This window comes from Chiloscyllium plagiosum, unplaced genomic scaffold, assembly GCF_037043375.1.
Source record: "Chiloscyllium plagiosum isolate Xiang-an unplaced genomic scaffold, Cpla_swu_hap1 HiC_scaffold_39, whole genome shotgun sequence".
NCBI classification, from domain to species: Eukaryota; Metazoa; Chordata; class Chondrichthyes; order Orectolobiformes; family Hemiscylliidae; genus Chiloscyllium; species Chiloscyllium plagiosum.
The window spans coordinates 70,823,127-70,843,420 of NW_028270177.1; the positions used below are offsets into that span (position 1 = coordinate 70,823,127).

The 20,294-nt window shown below is 44.9% G+C and overlaps 1 long non-coding RNA gene across 1 annotated transcript in view; it reads left to right on the plus strand.

Moving 5' to 3' along the window:
- LOC148138760 (uncharacterized) overlaps positions 1–19,762 on the plus strand; it is a 38,082-nt gene extending 18,320 nt beyond the window's left edge. The window contains exons 3-4 of the long non-coding RNA XR_015753792.1: positions 15,320–15,438; positions 19,442–19,762. This is a non-coding gene — a long non-coding RNA (uncharacterized LOC148138760). The remainder of the gene's footprint in view (positions 1–15,319; positions 15,439–19,441) is intronic.
- Positions 19,763–20,294: the final 532 nt, after the last annotated feature.

The following is a 20,294-nucleotide window of genomic DNA, read 5'->3' on the forward strand; positions in this document are numbered from 1 at the left end:
GCAGATGGAGTTAAATTCAGATAAGTGCGAGGTGCTGCATTTTGGAAAAGCAAAGCTTAGAAGGACTGATACTCATCATGGTCACGTCCTGGGGAGTGTTGCTGCACAAAGAGACCTTGCTGTGCAGGTTCATAGCTCCTTGAAAGTAGAGGTAGATAGGATAGTGAAGGTGTTTGGTATGATTTCCTTGATTGGTCAGGGTATTGAGTAAGAGAGTTGGGAGGTCATGTTGCGGTTGTTCAGGACATTGGTTTGGCCACTCTTGCAATATTGTGCGCAATTCTGTTCTCCACCAATCAGAAGGATGTTGTGTAACTTGAAAAGTTCACAAAAGATTTATAAGGATATTGCAAGGGTTGGAGAGTTTGAGATATAGGGAGAGGCTGTATAGGCTGGGGCTGTTTTCCCTGGAGTGTCAGAGGCTGAGGCGTGATCTCAGAGATTTATAAAATCATGAGCATGGATCGGATAGATAGATAAGGTATTTTCACTGGAATGGGGGAGTCTAGAATTAGAGGGCATCGATTTAGCACGCAAGGGGAAAGATATAAAAGGGACCGAAGTGGCCACTTTTTCAGGCGACGGTGGTGCGTTTATGGAATGAGCTGCCAAAGGGAGTTGTGAAGGCTGCTACAATTGCAACATTTATTAGGCATCTGGATGGGTATATGAATAGCAAGGGTTTACAGGGATATCGACCAAGTGCTGGCAAATGGGACGAGATTAGTTTCTGATATCTGGTCGGCATCGACGAGTTTGACTGAAGGGTCTGTTTCCGTGCTGTATGTCTGTGACCCACAGCCGGGGATCAGCTCAGTAGGTTTCAGTCTCTTAAAAGGTAAATATTACTCTGTTTTTCTTTTTAAAATCCGCGACATTCAGTAGGGTGAGTGTTTACTAGTTTAAATGCCTCTGTTATGATCTTTTGGTTGAATGTTTTAAATATAAAATACAGGTACTAATGTATTCAAGAGTAGTCTTTTGTAAAGCTGTAAGACTCTGCCTTTTTCTGGGTCTACAGATTAAGGTGCAGAGATGGCCATTCGTACAGTGATGTGCACTTCCTGGAGGAGAGTAGGGAGAGTTTGAATGATCCTGATGATAGCCTGCAGGAAGTGAAGCAAATCCTCTTGGATCACATGGAGCGGTGCTTAATGGTAATAAAGAATTTACAAGAGTCAGGTGGTTGATAGGTGGCAGTTTCAGGCCGGAAAACTGCAGATACAGTCAGGTGGATGGGTTACCTCTTGGAAAGTAGGAGAGGGAGATAGGTAGAGCAGGAGTCTCCTGTGGCTATCCCCATCTGAAACAAGTATACTATTTTGGAAAATGTAGGTGTTCATAGACTCTCAGGGGAATGTTGCACTGACAGCCAAGTTACTGCTACTGAGACTGGCTCTACTCTAATGAGAGGTATATCAGACACCAAACGCTCGATGATAAGGGATTCTCTAGTCGGGCACAGACTGCTGGTTCTGCAGCTGACAGTGAGACATCAGAATGGGGTGGTACCTCCCTGGTCCCAGTGTCAAGGATGTTTCGGACAGGTAACGAAATATTCTCAAAGGGAAGAATAACCAGTGGGAGGTCATTGTACATTAGTACCAATGACATAGGAAGGGGAAAAGATGAAGTCCTGATGAGAGAATATAGCAAATTAGCCTGGAATATAAAAAAAAGTAAGTCCTCGGTCATAATATCTACATTACTCCCGATGCTACATGCTAATGAGAGTAGGAATAGCAGGATGGAGGAGATGAATGATTGGCTAAGGAGCTGGTGTAGGGCAGAATGATTCACATCTTTTGATCATTGTGATCTCCTCTGGAGTAGAGTGGACCTGCATAAGAAGGATGGATTGTACCTGAATTGGAAAGTGTCTAATATCCAGGCAGGGAGATTTGCTTGTGTTACTCAGGAGGCATTAATCCAGTGAGGGGGTAAACCCAAAGAGATAGTGAGAAAAGAGGTATGTCTGAGGCTGGTACAGTTCAGAAGTCAAACAGTTAAGGCAGGCAAGGGCAAGGCAAAGAACCAGGTAGAACTGACAAGTTACACTGCATTTATTTTAATGCAAGAGGCCTGACAGGGAAGTAGATGGGCTCAGGGAATGGTTTTGAACATGGGACTATGATATCATAAGTATTACAGAAACGTTGCTCAGGGATGAGTCGGACTGGCAGCTTAATATCGATGCAAGAGGAAGGATAGAAAGGGGGACATGAGAGGAGGTGGAGTGGCCTTTTTGTTTAGGAATAGCATTACAGTTGTGCTTAGGGACGATATTCCTGGGAGTCTGTCCAGTGAAGTTATTTTGGTGGAACTGGGAAATAAGAAAGGGATGATCACCTTGTTGTTATTATCTGCGTTGCTTTCGTCTGTTTGCTCTGGTTTCCTCCCACTATCTAAAGATATGCAGGTTGTGTGGATATTCCAGGCTGAATTGCCCACAATTTTCAGGGATGTGCACACTATGGGAAATGCAGCATTACAGTGGTAAGGTAGGAGTCTCTGAGGGTCAATGTGGTTGTGATGGGCTGAATGGCTACTTCCACGCTGTCAGGATTCTCTGATAATTCTACTAGTTTTAAAATAGTTACAGAAAATAATAGACCAGATCTAAACGGTGTTCGAAATTGGACAAAGGCGAATTTTGACAGTACAAGGCGAGAACCTTCAATATTCCTTTGCTATTCCTAGGGAAAGGGACGGCCGGAAAGTGGGAACATAAGAACATAAGGAAGAGGAGCAGGAGTAGGCTACCTGGCCCCTCAAGCCTGCTCTGTCATTCAATAAGGCCATGGCTGATCTTTTCATGGCCTCCGCTCCACTTTCTTGATCTCTCACCATAACCTTAATTCCTTTCCTGTTCACAAATCTACCTTTTGACCTAAAGATAGTCAAGTCGATAATCGAAACTGCTGCACTCAGCAGCAAATTCCACAGATTCACAGAGTTAGCTGAAGAAGTCCATCCTGAACTCCGTCCAAAATCTGATACTCCCTTATTTTGATGCTCTGCTCCCTTGTTTGATCCATCCCCAGCGGAAATCACCTCCCTGCTTCTATCTTATCTACTCCATTCATAATTTTATTTTTTTTCCTATCCAACCTCCCATACTTCGAAATTCCAATGAGCATACTACCAGTTTCCTCAATCTCTCCGCAAAAGCCAACCCTCTGAAATCCTGACTGAAACTAGTGACTCTCCTCTGTACTCCCTCCAGTGCCAGTACATCCTTGCTAATGTAAGGGGACCAAACCTGTACACGGTACTCCAGGTGTGACCTCACCAGTACTCTGTATAGCTGCAGCATAGCCATCCTCAAGCAATGAAGGACAATATTCCCTTCACTGCCTTATTTACCTGCTGTACCTGCAAACCAACTTCCTGTGATTCATGCACAAGGACACCCAGCTCCCTCTGTACAGCAGAATGCTGCAAGTTTTCACCTTTTCATCATCAGTTTGCTGTTAGTCTGACCAAAATGGATGACTTCACATTTCCCAACGTTGTCCTCCATCTGCCAGATCCTTACCCACTCACTTAACCTATCTGTATCCCTGTGCAGACTTACAGTGGTCTCTACAGACATTGCTCTACCACTCATCTTAGTGAGGTCTACCTTTCATGAATCGATGCTGTGTCTGCTCAATGAGATCATTTCTATCCACAAAGCTCACTATTTCTTCCTTAAGAGATTGGGCATTTTCCCCACCAAAGAAGTTATGCTAACGGGTCCATTTTAAACTATTCGCAACACATTTGTAGCTTGCCAATCTGTCAGAAGTGTCCCAGAGTCCAGCAAATTTTAGTGAATTATCATGAGTGCATTTGCTATTTACCCTCTGCCATCTGTTAACGTCCCCTGGGATGCATTCCATCTCGGCCAGGCGACCCATCTATCTTTAGGCTGTTATCTTTCCCAACACTACCTCTTTACTGAGAATGATTGCTTCTCTGTCCTCATCTGCCATTGCGTCCATAGGCCTGCGACAACGAAAGTACACAGACAGTATGTTCCTGTTAAGGCCTTAACAGGTAGTGTAGGGAATGCTGCCTGTCGAGAGAAATTGAGGGTCTCGTCAAGAAAATGAAGGAGGGATATGGCAGGTGCAGACATCTGTGTTTGTGTAAATTCCTGGAGGAGTATAGGGGCAGTAGGAAATCAGGAGAGCAAAAACGGGACATGAGAGAGCTTTGGGAAATAGGTTCCCGGAGAATCCAGAGATTCCAGAAATACACTAAGGATAAATGAGTAACCAGGCAGAGAACAGGGACTCTCAAAGATCAAGGAAAAGCTCCTGTTTGTCCTAGATAAGTGTATACCTGTCAGGCGGGAGCTATGGTTTACAAAGGAAATGGAACCTCTCTTCAAAAGGAAGAAGGCGGCTAATGTTAGGATAAGATGTGAAGGCTCAGTTAGAGCACTCGAGGGTTACAAGGTAGCCAGGAAAGTCCTAAAGAAAGAGTTCAGAAGTGCCAGGAGGAGACATGAGAAATTGTTGGCGGATAGGATCAGGGTAAACCCTAAGGCTTTTTATAGGTACTTAAGGAATAAAAGAATGATGAATAAGATTAGGGCCAACCAAGGATAGTAGTGGGACATTGTGTGTGGAGTCAGAGGATATTGGGGAAGCACTAAATTAATATTTTTCAACATTATTAACTTTAGAAAACGACAATGTTGTTGACAGTACTGAGATACAGGCTATTAGACTAGGTGGGATTGAGGTTCATAAGGAAGAGGTATGAGAAATCTTGCAGAGTGTGAATATGGATAAAACCCATCCGGCCCAGTGGACTTATCCTAAGATCCTCTGGAAAGCCAAGGAGGAGATTGCCGAGCCTTTGGCATTGATCTTTAAATCATCATTGTCTACAGGAATAGTGCCAGAAGACTGGAGGATAGCAAATGTGGTTCCCCTGCTCAAGAAGGGGAGTAGAGACAACCCTGGTAATTCTAGACCAGGGAGCCTTATTCAATTGTTGGTAAAGTGTTGGAAAAGGTTATAAGAAATAGGATCCAGAAAAGAATAATTTGATTAGGGATAGTCAGCACCGTTTTGTGAAGGGTAGGTCGTACCTCACAAATCTTATTGAGTTATTTGAGAAGGTGACCAAACAGATAGATGAGAGTAAACCGGTTGATGTGGTGTATGTGGATTTCAGCAAGCCGTTCGATAAGGTTCCCCACAGTAGACTATTGTATAAAATGCAGAAGGATGGGATTGTGGGAGATAAAGCAGTTTGTATCAGTAATTGGCTTGCTGAAAGCTGACAGTGGTGATTGATGGGAAATGTTAATCCTGGAGTCTAGTTACCAGTAGTGTACCGCAAGGGTCGGTGTTGGGTCCACTGCTGTTCGTCATTTTCATAAACTACCTGGATGAGGGCGTAGAAGGGTGGGTTAGTAAATTTGCAGACAACACTAAGGTCGGTGGAGTTGTGGATAGTGATGAAGGATGTTGTACGTTACAGAGAGACTTAGATAAGCTGCAGAACTGGGCTGAGAGGAGGCAAATGGAGTTTAATGCGGACAAGTGTGAGGTGATTCACTTTGGTCGGAGTAACTGGAATGCAAAGTACTGGGCTAATGGTAAGATTCTTGGTAGTAGATGAGCAGAGAGATCTCAGTGTCCAGGTACACAGATCTTTGAAAGTTGCCACCCAGGTTGACAGGTTTCTTTGGAAGGCATACAGTGTTTTAGCTTTTCTTAATAGAGGGATCGAGTTCCGGAACCATGAGGTTATGCTACAGCTGTACAAAACTCTAGTGAGGCTGCACTTGGAGTATTGTGTACAGTTGCCTTCCCCACATGAGAAGGAGGATGTGGAAGCTTTGAAAGGGTGCAGAGGAGATTTACTAGGATGTTGCCTGGTATGGAGGGAAGGTCTTATGAGGAAAGGCTGAGGGACTTGAGGCTGTTTTCGTTAGAGAGAAGAAGGTTGATACGTTACATAATAGAGACATACAAGATAACCAGAGGTTTAGGTAGGGTAGACAGGGAGAGCCTTTTTCCAAGAATGGTGACGGCGAGCACGAGGAGGCATAGCTTTAAATTGAGGGGCGATAGATATAGGACAGATGTCAGAGGTAGTTTCTTTACTCCGAGTCGTAAGGGTATGGAATGCTGTGCCTGCAACGGTAGTAGATTCACCAATTTTAAGTACATTTAAGTCGTTATTGGACAAGCATATGGAAGTACATGGAATAGTGTAGGTTAAATGGGCTTCAGATTGGTATGACAGGTCGGCGCAACATCGAGGGCCGAAGAGCCTGTACTGTGCTTTTATGTTCTATGAGCAATATGCTGTAAGGATCGTTGCTGGGTCCACTGCTTTTCATCATTTATGTAAATGTTTTCCATGTGAATATAAGAGGTATGGTCAGTGACTTTACATAGATACCAAAATTGGAGGTGCAGTGGACAGGGAAGAAGGTTACCTCAGATTACAATGGGACTTCAAACAAATGGACTGAGGAGTGGCGGATGGAGTTTAATTCAGAAAAATGTGAGGTGCTCCATTTTGGAAAATCAAATCAGGGCAGGACTTATACACTTAATGGGAAGCTCCTGGGGAGTGTTGCTGAACAAAGAGATCTTTGAGTGCAGGTTCATAGTTCCTTGAAAGTGGAATCATAGATAGGCAGGGTGGTGAAGAAGGTGTTTAGTATCCTTGCCTTTACTGGTTAGTGGATTGAGTACAGGAGTTGTGACGGCAATTTGTAGCTGTTCAGCACATTGATTCAGTCACTTCTGGAATTCTGCTTTCAGTCCTGGTTTCCCCGCTATCGGAATGATATTTTGAAACTTGAAAGGGTTCAGAAAAGATGTGCAAAGATGTTACTAGGGTTGAGGGTTTCAGCTATATAGGGATAGGCTGGGGCTGTTTTCCCTGGAGCATCGGATGCTGAGAGGTGTCCCTCACAGTTGTATCAACCACTGAGGTCATGAATAGGGTGAACAACCAGGGTCTTATTCCCAGGTTAGGTGAGTCCAAATCTATGGGGCACATACTTTTAAGGAGTGAGGAAAACAATTTATAAGGGATCTGAGGGGCATTGTTTTCAAGCTGAACGTGGTATGTGTATGTAATGAGCTGCCAGAGAAAGTGTGGTGGCTGGTACAATTGCAACATTTAAAAGGCATCTGATTTGGGTAAATTATTAGGAAAGGTTTAGAAAGTTATGGGCCAAATGCTGTGAAATGGGACGAGATTAATTTAGAATATCTGGTCGGCATGGACTAGTTGGACCGAATGGTTGGTTTCTGTGCTGTACATCTCGATAACACTGAAACATTAAAATTAAGATAAGTTTCTCTATGTGGGGAGTTAGCAGAAGGTCAGATAATTTTCCTTGGAGCTCAGAAGGTTAAGCAGTGATTTCAACCAGGAGCAGATTTCTTTCCAGGATATTTAATTTAGAGGGAGAAATTATTAACGTCACAATTTTTAGTAACTACTTTCAAGTAATTGGCAAATAATGCAGGTTAAAAATGTGAACATTACTTTATTCCGTAAGTTCTAAGCATCTGGATCAGTTTGACCGACAGCTGGATGCAGATTCAGTAATTATTGTCAAAACAAATTTGCAATTTAGCTTCTTTTAAGGAAGGATTTGGAGGAATACAGGCAAATGGGAGGTGAGTTGGGACAGACTGGCACCATCTCCAGAGGGAGAGAGTATAGCCCCAATGGGCTGAATAGCCCCCCGTCCCTCTACTCTGTGATACTGCCCCCTTTCACTGAATGTTGAAAGTCATGCCAGTGCAGAGCCATAGATTAGATTAGATTACTTTACAGTGTGGAAACAGGCCCTTCGGCCCAACAAGTCCACACCGACCCGCTGAAGCGCAAACCACCCATACCCCTACATTTACCCCTTACCTAACACTACGGACAATTTAGCATGGCCAATTCACCTAACCTGCACGTCTTTGGACTGTGGGAGGAAACCGGAGCACCCGGAGGAAACCCACGCAGTCACGGGGAGAATGTGCAAACTCCACACAGTCAGTCGCCTGAGGCGTACAGCATGAAAACAACCCCTTTGGTCAAACTAGTCCATGCTGACCAGATATCCTAACCTAACCTCGTCCCATTTGCCAACACTTCGCACACATCCCAATACACCCTTCCAATACATATACCCATCCAGATGCTAAATGGTCTAATTGTACCAACCTCCACCACTTCCCCTGACAGAAGATTCCATACATGCACCACCTGTGAAAAAACTTGACCCTCTGATCCCTTTCAAATCTTTCCCCGCTCACCTTAAACCTATGCCCTCTAGTTCTGGATTCCCCCACCCCAGGGAAAAGACCTTGCCTATTTACCCTATCCATGCCCCTCATGATTTTATAAACCTCTATAAGGTCACCCTTCAGCCTCCAATACTCCTGGGAGGAGCATACTACTCGTGTCATAATGGGACCCAGGTGATTGACGGCAGATTCAGACCAACAGGAGAGTTGGTATGATCCTCCATCCAATGGGAGTGAATGAGGGGTAGGTCCAGTGGGCCAACACGTGACTATGAACTGTGCAGGTGCAGTGTCACTGTGGTAGGGGTGTACTCAGTGAGTGTGAAGGGAGTGAGAGAGACAGCAGAGACTGGGAGAGAAATTGTGTTTGTGTGGACTGGGAGTGCTTATAAACACATGGTTTTAGGCTGCTAGACCTGAATTAGAAATTTCTGGTAAATAAGAACCAAAAGAACTGCAGATGATGTAAATCTCACACAACAACCAAAAGGTACTGGTAAAGCTCAGCAGGTCTGGCAGCATCTGTGAAGAGAAATCAGAGTTAACGTTTTGGATCCACTGAGCCATCCTCAGAACTGATGTTACTGAAAAGAAATGTCGGTTTATAGGCAGAAGGTAGGGGTTAAGGAGTAAATGATAGATCGTGATAGAGTCCAAAGAAAGAAATGGGAGCAGTTGGACAAAGGAGTGGATAACGATCTGGCTGGGGGAGGGCGAATAGCTGTTTATGGCCACTGTTAGTGGCTAAATATAGGTAGTGTGTAATGGCAGGCTATTTGATAACCCGTGTGTGGATTCAGAGGCGAGGGCGCTAGGACATTGGAGAGTTCAGGACCTAAAATTATTGAATTTGATACTGGGGCTAGAGAGGTGCAGGGTCCCCAAGTAGAAGTTGAGGTGTTGTTCTTCCAGCTTGCGTTAACACGTGGCACTGCAAAAGCACAGCAGGTCAGGTAGCATCCCAGAAGCAGGAGAATCGACGTTTTGGGCATATTCCTTTCATCAGGAATGCTGGGATTGGGGGGGTGGGCGGTAGTAAGAGGGCTGAGAGTTAATAAGAGGGATGTGTGGGGTTGGTGGGAAGGGAGCTAGGAAGGCAATAGGTAGATATAGGTGAAGGGTAATGGAGAGAGGGTGGAGTGGATAATTGGAAAGGAAGATGAACAGGTGGGACAGTTCAAGAGGATTGTGTCTAGTTGGAGGGTTGGATCTGGGATAAGGCAGGGGAGGGGAGATGAGGAAACCTTGATTCTGTGGTTAAAGTGTCCCAATGTGGAAGATGAGGTTTTCTTCTTCCAGGCGTCGGGGCGCTGGGATTTGGTGGTGGAGGTGGCCCAGGACTTACATGTCCTTGGCGGAGTGGGTGGGTAAGTTGAAGTGGTCAGCCACACGATGGTGGGGTTGGTTGGTGCATGTGTCCCAGAAATGTTCACTGACACATTCTGCAAGTTGGTGTCCTGACTCCGCAGTGGAGAGGAGACCACACCGAAAGCAAAGGCCATAATCGGTGAGGTGTTTGGATGTGCGGGAAAATCTCTGCTGGATGTGGAAGGGTCCTTTGGAGGCGAGGGGGAGGTGTGGGCACAGGTTTTATACCTTTTGCATTGACATGTGAAGGTGCTGGGAGTGGAGTGTGGGTTTGATGGGAGAATGGATCTGACGAGGAATTCACAGGGAATGGTCTCTGGAATGCTGAAAGGAATGGAGGTGTGGTAACTGGTGGAGATACACTGGAGAGTATTGTTGACCACATGGGAGGGGAAATTGCAGAAATTACGGGGCGTTTTGGTATGTTCTGGAGTGTTCTGCCAGCTTGCATCAAGCTTCACTGGAACACTGCAGTAAGCATGAGACAGAGATGTTGGCCAGGGAACAGACTCATGTGTTACAGTGACAGGCAACTGGAAGCTCAGGGTCTGTTTTGCAGCAGAACGTAGATCATCAGCTGCCATTTCCAGCACTTCCACTGAGATTCTGCCAGACACAGGTTCCTGTCCCCACCATTAACAGCTATGCACCCTCCCAGCCAGATTATTATCCAATCCTTTGTCTTTCCAAAGGTTCCTGTCTCTCTTTGGGCTCTGTCCCCACCTATTATTTACTCTTTAAACCCTATCTCCTGCAGTCCAAAGATATGCAGGTTAGGTGAATTGGCCCAGCTAAATTTCCCGTAGTGCTCAGGGATGTATAGGTTAGGTGCATTCGTCAGGAGAAATGTAGAATAATAGGGTCGGGGAATGGGTTTGGTTGAGAAACTCTTCAGAGGGTGGGTGTGACTTGTTGGGCAGAATGGCCTGTTAGCACACTGTAGAGATTCTAATTTTCCCAGCTGCCTCGGTTTTGAGGAAGGGTCACTGGACCTAGAATGACCCTTGGTGTGTGCAGGAGGAGGAAACGGGAAAGGGGAGTTGGATCCAGTTTAGATTGGGAGGTACAAAGTTAAAAATCACACAACACCAGGTTATAGTCCAACAGGTTTAATTGGAAGCACACTAGCTTTTGGAGCGACGCTCTTTCAGGTGATAGTGGAGGGCTCAATCGTAACACAGAATTTATAGCAAACATTTACAGTGTGATGTAACTCAAAATATACATTGAAAAATTGATTGTCTGTTAACCAGCATCTCCAAATCATATACTGGGAGGGTTTAATTACACCCTGTACTGGTAGTTAGGCCTGAATTAGAAACTCTTGGTCCCACGTTTACAGCAAATGGGAAAATGGCTGTGGCCCTCAGACGGTGATAGGTCCTGGGTTATGGCCGCCATCTTTATTTGGGGCAAGGTACAGCGAGGCACATGGACATTCCTGGGTGGGGGCGGGGTGATTTGAAGAGGAGCATTTACACACCAAACACATACCAAGAGAAGTGTTTGCCTTCACTATTCATCTTGCATTGACTGTGAGTTTGTTTTTTGAATTCATTTTATAGGATATTAATTGAGAATAATTGAGACAGGGATCTCAAAAGCAATTTTCTATCGTCAGAAAGATGTTCAAATTAGTGGTTGGATCACCCTTGGGGTTTGTGCTCTATTCTGGGCCCTCCAGCTGAGGAAGGAGATATTGCCCTGAGAGGAAGCACAGATTTATCCAAATTACACCTTGTCTCTTTGTAGGAACTGTCAGATTTGGTCCTAGTTACCCACTTCATGATGTTAACCTGTAAACTCCTTATTTTCAATTCACTGGAAACTTCTCATTAAAATTCCTTATGGACTCAAATTCCAGCACCATTTCAGGTGGAATGTTCCAGATTCTGACAACTGCCTGTTCATTCAGAAACTGCTGAAGTCTGTGTTGACTCTGGTGTTACAAAGGGCTGAATTGAAAGATGAGATGCAGTTCCTGAACTCCCATTGAGATACACTGGAACACTGCAGGAGGCATAGGGCACTGTCGGTATGAACAGATAATAAAAATGACAGGGTGCACTGTGAGGGCTGCTTGGCTCAATGAAAGGGTTTCAGAGTTGGGTGTAAACAGACGGAGGGGAGACAGGGAGAAGGTGAAGCTCAGCATCAGTTTTAGTTCAGGCCATTCAGAAATTCACATGGTCCCAATGGGAACAGCCAGTTTTTTTAACAGTTTTTAAAAGTCTAAAATGTCAGCTTAAGTAAAGATCGGGGCTTTAGATTATAATGGAAATGTTTGAAGTGAAGAAAGGTTTCTAGCTCACTTAAATTCTCTTAATGAGAGTAACTAGCTGAAACTAGAGAGACATTGTTACAGGAGCCCTCAGACCTGTGCTCCTCTTGTACAATGTGGGAAATAAGGGATGCTTCCAGTCTCCCTGACGGCTATGTGTGCAGGAAGTGTGTCCATCAGCAGCTACTGGGAAACTGCTTTTCAGACATGGAGCTGAGAGTGGACTCACTGTGGAGCAATACTGAGAATGTTATGGACAGCACGTTTAGTGAGTTTGTCATACTGCAGGTGAGGGTTACACAGGCAGAAAGGGAATGGGTGACCATCAGATCAAGTAAAAGGCTCAGGAAGGCAGTGCAGGACTCCCCAGTGATCAATCCCCTTCTCAAACAGATACTGTGCACCGCTTGAGATTCTATAAGGGGGGAACAGTTGGGGGGACTCTCAGGGGAAATCAGCAACAGCCAGGTTCATGCAACCACAGATAGCTCCACTGTACAGAACTGGAGGAAGGAGAATGACAGAGCTGTAGTGACAGGGGATCAAGTAGTCAGGGTCAGAGACAGGCACATCTGTGGCCACAGCCATGAATCCAGGACAGTGGAATTGAACCCAGGTCCATTTATTGATAAGTGCACAGACCAATAAAGGTCAGCGTCCCAAATGCAACCTTCAGCACTTAACCACCCTGAAGCTGCACTTTCCAGGGACTGTGCACTTGTTCTGCACCCTTCAGAGGGATTGAACGGGATGGGGAGAAAACAGGAACAGGTTTGTGTTGTAGATCTACAAAATAACGGTCATCCTCCCCTCTCGGTCTCTCCTCTCTGTCTCCCACCCCCCATTGTGCCTCCTCCTCACCACAGGGAAAAGACCTTGTGTATTTACCCTATCCATGCCCCTACTGATTTTATACACCTCTATAAGGTCACCCATCAGCATCTGACACTCCAGGGAAAATAGTGTATTTATCCTCTCCCTGTAGCTCAAATCCTCTAACCCTGGAAACATGCTTGTAATACTTTTCTGGCCAGTTTCAACTTTCACAATATTGTTTTGATCGGAAGGAGACCAGAATTGCACGCAATATTACAAGTGTGGCCTAAGCCACAATATGTACAGCCGCAATATGACCTCCCAACTCCTATACTCAGTGTTCTGACCAATAAAGGAAAGCATACTAATCACCTTCTTCACTATCCTATCTACCTGCGATTCTGCTTTCAAGGAGCTATGAACCTGCACTCCAAGGTCTCTTTGCTCAGCAGCACTCCTGATGACTTTACCATGAAGTGTATACACCCTGCTAATATTTGCTTTCCCAAAATGCAGCACCTCACATTTATCTAAATTAAACTCCATCTGTCAGTCCTCAGCACATTCAACCATCTGATCAAGATCCCGTTGTAATCTGAGGTAATCCTCTTCACTGTCCACTACACCTCCAATTTTGGTGTCATGTTACTAACAATACTTCCTATATTCACATCCAAATCATTTATATAAATTATGAAAATTAGTGGATCCAGCACTGATACTTTGTGACACCCCACTGGTCATAGGTCTCCAATCAGAAAAGCAACCTTCCACCACCACGCTCTGACTTCTACCTTTGAGCCAGTTTTGTATCCAAATGGCTAGTTCTCTCTGTATTCCTTGAGACCTAACCTTGCTAACAGGTCTCCCATGGAGAACCTTGTCGAACCCCTTACTGAAGTCCATGTAGATCATTTCCACTGCTTTGCCCTCATCAATCCTCTTTGTTACTTCAAAAAAATTGACTCAAGTTCATGAGACGTGATTTCTCATACCCAAAGCCATTATTAATATTCAGGACTTAACTCTGTACATTGGGATCTGTGTCACCCACTTATGAGTGTTAATATTCTGTATAAAGTTCACGTACACCAGGTTTGTGTTGGTGACTGTGTATTGAGTCATGTTAATATAACCCACACAGGTAAGTTCCATTTGAAAGGCAGTCCCTATATCCCGAACCCCGCTCCCATCTGCTCTGTTTCCATCCCCACCATAGACAGTATGTGGAAGGAGCTCATGGAGTTTCCATGTGAGAGAGATTGAGAAAATCTTCCCTTCTTTCCACTAGCCCACCAGAAATTGGTGGTAGTGTCCTTACCTCTGAACCAGGAGGATCGGACTCAGAATTGAGTAACACCATCTTTGAAAAGGCTGATTGGAAAACATGCCCAAGCCGCCAGGCCATACTGTCTCCCAACTGTCCCTGCCTGAGCCTCAACAGAGCTTCCTGTAGTTTCTGTCCTGTCAGACTCTCTCATTGCTCACTTTGTCCAGGGTCCCCTCCCACTGCTGCACTGCTCCTGTCCCTCACTGACCTGTCCATCCCCCAGTGTCCTCCACATTTATTCATTGTTTACAATCTCTAGTCCTCCCCTCTCCACCCTATTGGGCAGCAGCTGCTGTCAATCACCCAGCTTCGTGTGTGACCTGGAGCATGTGCTGTCGGAGGGGAGACCAGTGCACGGGCGCAGTGCTGGCCAATTGTTGGTGTATGTGCAGGGCTAGTCAGGGCCAGGAGGGAGGCTGTGCGTGTGTGGGATTAATCTGTCATTCGCAGTTTCCTCCCTCTGGGAATAGGACACAGGGAAATGGCCCCTGTCCCTGATTTCGTGACAAGTGATCGGTTATCAGTGGGGGGAGCATTTTGCAGAAAGTTATCAGAACTCGTGTGAAGATTCAGGAATGTTATGGAAAGGAACACAGATGGGCCTGCAATTAAAGTTCTAATTTGGTTCATCTTAGTCCAATCAAATATGTCTTGGCCAGTGTATGCAGGATGGTTCTCATCAGAGGGTCCGTGTGGGGGAAATAAATAAAATGTTCCAGATTGGGGCACAAAAATCAGTTTGGTTCTGACCAGGAAGGAAACCTGGGAGGTCGGGGAAGGATTCACCAACATCCAGGAGGCTCCGAGTCAGACTCATTGATTTGATTAGATTAGATTTCCTACAGTGTGGAAACAGGCCCTTCGGCCCAACCAGTCCAGACCAACCTTCAGAAGAGTAACCCACCCAGACCCATTTCCCTCTGACTAATGCACCTAACACTATGGGCAATTTAGCATGGCCAATTCACCTGACCTGCGCATATTTGGATTGTGGGAGGAGACCTTTTTTTGGTTCTTAGTCTGCAGGCAGGAGCGAGGAAGCTGATTTCAAAGAGAAGAGAGTGTGTGTGAGAACTGGGTGTGGAGGAAAAGGGTGAGGAGATTGGTTTGGATTTCAGTTCACAGAAGAGAGCAATTGTGAGACTGAGATTTAAAGCTTTGGGGGAACAAAGAACCTACAATTTAATACTATCACTGTCTTATGAATTTCCATCCTGTGTTAACGGTGGTGACCTGTTTTCTCTGTTGTAGGGTTCTGAAAGGGCGGATTTGTGGATGAGAAATTCAAATTGAACTTCACGTTCCGTTTTGATAGTTACTTGATCCGTGCCGATCTGAATAGCATTTGGCCTTTTCATGTGGAAGGAAAGGTGTGTATTCTGTCCGTGGGCGAATATTTCAAATGTCAGTGTGACTGGAAACATTACTGAGACACAACCAAGTCCATGTTAGCGTGGTGACTGTGGAGAGAGAGTTCATTTGTTGTTAAAAGTCTGAAGAAACATGGCACATTTTCCAGGAACAAGTTAGCTACAGATTTGTTTTGTATGAGGACAATTTTTTAATTTACCATGCAACCAGAAAAACACAAGGATACCTGCAGCATGAAAAATGCGATGAAAGCAGGATTGTCGTAAAGGAGTTAATTATTGATCATGGCTTGTAATCCATTGACGTTGTCACGTCGGTTCCAGTGCCGTGGGGAAACACTGGAAATGTGATGAGTGCAGTGTAGGTTTCAGTTATTAAACTGGAAAAAGTGCATAAGAAATTTACAAGATTTTTTGCCAGGACTCAGGGGTCTGAATTATAGGGAGAGGTTGGACAAGCGAGGATTCTTTTTTGTTTAGAGCAGTGGAAACAGGGGGTGATCTTTTCTGGAAGTATATAAGACCATGAGAGGCTTGGATAAGGTGATTGCACTCCGTCTCTTTCCCAGGGAATCAAGGAGTGGAGGGCATCAGTTTAAGGTCGGAGGAGAAATTATGAAAGGGAACCTGAGGGTCAACAGTTCTACACAGAGGGTGGTATGAAGATATGGAATGAGGTGCCAGTGGAAGTGGTTGAGGTGGGTACATTAACAACATGTAAAAAACATTTGGACAAATACATGGACAGCAAAGGGTCAGAAGCAGATGGGCCAAGTGCAGGGAAATGGGGTTAGTGTGGATGGACATTCTGGTCGGCATGGGCCAGTTTGGGCCAAAGGGCCTGTCTCTGCTGTAGGATTCTGACTCCAAGTATATTTACTATTTCTCCCGCTATCTCTGCTAGCACCCTGGGATGTATTCCATCAGGGCAAAGAGACTTGTCCACCTTTTAGCACCATTAGCTTGCCCAGCTCTAACGCTTTCGTGATGATGGTTTGTTTCTTGGTCCTCACCTTCCTCAGTTTCCTTATCAATTACTGGCATGTTCTTCATATCCTCCACTGTGAAGACTGAATGCTGTGTCCTCATATTCCTGAACCCTGCTGGATAGGAATAACTGGGCACAGAACTCTGAGAGGTCTTCTTTGAGTCTTTATTGATGAGAAACGGCAGTTACCTGGATAGTGTACATGCAGAACGCCTCCAGGCAGAATCAGGTAACTCCCCGCCTGTCCGATGTGCCGCTCCCATTCTTATACCTTTGTGGTTTGTGGTTTTGAATGGACGCTGTCTCTCAATATTATCTCCATGGCAACGGCAGTTAGAAAGTAGAGTTCAGTTCAGCACTTTGTGGTTAAACCACATACCCCTCCCCCACGCCCCTGTGGCTCAGTCAGGTATCCGACAGGCACTTCAGTTTCAGTGGGGCTGTCTGTCAGGATTCTGATGTGGAAGAACTGGTGTTGGAGCGGGGTGGGCAAAGTCAAAAAACACACATCACCAGGTTATAGCCCAACAGGTTTATTTGGAAGTACAAGCTTTTGGAGTGTGCTGTGAGTTTTAACTTGATCAGGATTATCTCTATGGTAACAGTTAAGTGCTTCAACAATTACAGAGGCCATATGTTCCCCACACAATAGGCTCCCCTCTAGCAGGGTAAACTGCTATTCTGGCCCTGGGGATAGCGACTCAATCCCATCTCGCTTTCTGTTGATCTTTAAAGTTTTTCTCATCTCCTAGTTTCTCCTTGGTCTTTGCCAATTTGTCTACTTTCAATTTCAATTTGATAGACTCCATTATTTCCTTAGCCACCCATGGCAGATTACTCCATTTCCGACAGTCCTTCCTTTTCACTGATATACACTTTTGCTGAGCAGTTTGAAAAATTCTTTGATATTCCTTCACTGTCTGTCAACTGTCCCACCCTAAAGTCTTTACTTCCAGTCTACATTAGCCAACTCCTGCCTCATCCTATTGTAGTCTCCTTTATTTAAGCACAAGATCTTGGGATTGGATTTAATCTTCCCGCTTTCCAACTGCATTCTAAATTCAACCATACTTATCACAAGTCTTTTATCAGATTACGAAGTGAGGGGATGTTACCTGGGTGTTTTTGTTTTCATCGTCAGAGACCTTGGCTTTGTAATAAAGTACAGGTTAGATATCCAAAACAGAGTATTCTGGATGGTGTGAGTGTACTATACAGTCTAAAACCATACATCACTGTCTCCCCTCAGTTTACATGATTTGGAGATGCCGGTGTTGGACTGGGGTGTACAAAGTTAAAAACTCACAACACCAGGTTATAGTCCCTCAGGTTTAATTGGAAGCACACTAGATTTCGGAGCGTTGCTCCTTCGTCATGATCCAATTAAACCTGTTGGACTATAACCTGTTGTGTGATTTTTAACTCAGCTCAGTTTAAAAATGTAAAATCATTATCTCCCACATGCTTCCTCACTATCTAAGTTTGGAACGCTAATCCACCTGACTATCCTGCTTTTTCCAAATATCTCCTTTGGTGAAGGTGGTGAGTTTTGGGTTCAGCTTTCCAGTTATTACCGTAAGAAGATAAGCCCTGGACACAGAAAAGGCAATGCAGCCCTTCGAACCAGCTCCACCATTTTATACGGTGATGATTGAGCTCACATCGGTCTCAGCTGGAATTTCCCACTTGCTCCCTCTCTCACCCTTCATCTCATTGCAAATTCAACATCTGTATCTCTTCAGTAAATTTGCTCATTGTCCTGGCATTCACCGCATTTTGAATAGGGCATTCCACAGATTCACAGCACATTGAGGTAAGTGCATTCTCCTTCATGAGAATGGAATAGAATCTCTACAGTGCAGAAACAGGGTAATCACCCATGGAGTCCACACCAACCCTATGATGAGCATCCCATTCAGACTCACCCTTTCCCTGTATTTCCCATGGTTAATGGCTTAACCTGCACAGACATGGACACTGGGAATTTCGCATAACCAATCCACTTAACATGCACATCTTTGGACTGTGGGATGATACTGGAGCACCCAGAGGAAACCCGCACAGACACGGGGAGAACGTGTGAACTCCACACAGTTGCCTAAGGCTGAATCAAATCCTTGTCCCTGACGCTGTGAGTCAGTAATACTAAGCATTGAGCCACCTCTGCTTAAAATCTGCTCCTCCTATTAACCACCCCACGCCCCAGTTGGCTGAATCTATATTCCCTACATCAGAAAATCAGGTTGTGGAAGCAGATGTCTCAGTAAAACCCAGTGACAGTCCATCTGTTCTGTGTGTCTGAATGGGGATCCGATACACAACACCCTCCAGTCCACACTATTCATTAACTTTCCAGAGACAGGGCTCCAGTGGCTTCATGGGGACTACAACTCCCACAATCCCTGAGGCAGGGACCACACATGTGTGGGGAAACCTGGCAATGTACATATACAGAATGTGGGCGGGTTTTGGAGCATGTGCTTTGGGTGAATATACTTTGCGGAAAGTTTTTCACACTGTGATTGGCTGGAGGAGGAATGTATCTGCTCATAGTATTGATCTTTTGGAGGAGGGGGTCAAAGTGTCACTACTCCCATGTAGGACCACTCTCCATCCCCAATTCATTGTAATGGTGGGAATCAACTAATGGGAAACAAAGAAGGATCTGACCCATTCTCCCAGACTGAAGGTTCCTCTTCTGTTCAGGATCTGCCATCTCCCTGTCTGTTTCCTTTTGTTTCATTCTGCTGTTACATTATTGACTTGCAGCAACTGAAGGGAAAGGAAGGGTGCAGAGTCTAACCAGGGACGGGAAGTGGTGGCATGGATCTGTTTATCAGCAACTCCATGAGAATGTGGAGGGTGTACATTAGGGGGTAGCAGAATCAGAATGGTCGGAGAGAGTAAGTGGGCTGGAGGGTTACAGCTTTGAGGGAAGAAAAGGGAAAAAGATATTCCAGAGAAACAGGAATTGTCTGTTCTGAATTTCTAATCTGTACATATTCCTTTATTCAGGGTGCTAGATGGTGAAGATTGCAGACTGAAATCTCAAAATCAAGTGCAGATCATGATTAAGTTAAACAACATTTGAAGAAGCAAAGATAGAGAGTCACTCGGCCAAAATCCTGCAACACTCTCCTCCCAGCATTGTCGGTCTTCTGCACCAAATGGACTGTGAATGGTACCAGACAGCAGCTCACTACCATCTTCTCAAGGGTAACTAGAGATGGGGAACAAATGCTGGCTGAGCCAGTGATGCCCATATCCTGGAAATGGTTTATTTCTCGTGTTGCTGAAACCCAGTTGATGTTACTGCAGGATAATGAGGGACGCTGAGTGCATCCTCCAGGAGGCAGCACCATTACATTACCCCTGCCTCCACCTACACAGCAACACAGCAACGTCACTGGAACAAAAGGCAGTGAAACCAAAGGAGGACTTAGATATAGTTCTTCGAGGTAAAGTCATGAAAGGGGATTGGAGCACAGCAGGAACAGGAGACTGAGCTGGATGATCAGCTGTTTCCCATTGAATGGTGGAGCAGGATTGAAAGGCTGAATGGTCTCCTCCTGCTGCTATCTCCAAGGTATGTATATAGTCATGGATCCCGGGTAGGAAGAAGTCAGCAGGGCAGGGATTCTCCAGGAGATTGCACGTCCACATCAGTTTTTAGTGAGAGTTGGTTTGATGGATTTTATTTAACTATTGTCTTTTACATTAAAAAAACAAATTTGCAAACCTTGTGTTAAAGATTATTCCACAATAAATAAAAGTAAAAGAATTGAAACTATCTGAACATAACAGTTTTTAAAATTTCAAGTGCCCTTTAGAACAAAATCATGTCTATTCCCGGACACCATCACTTTCC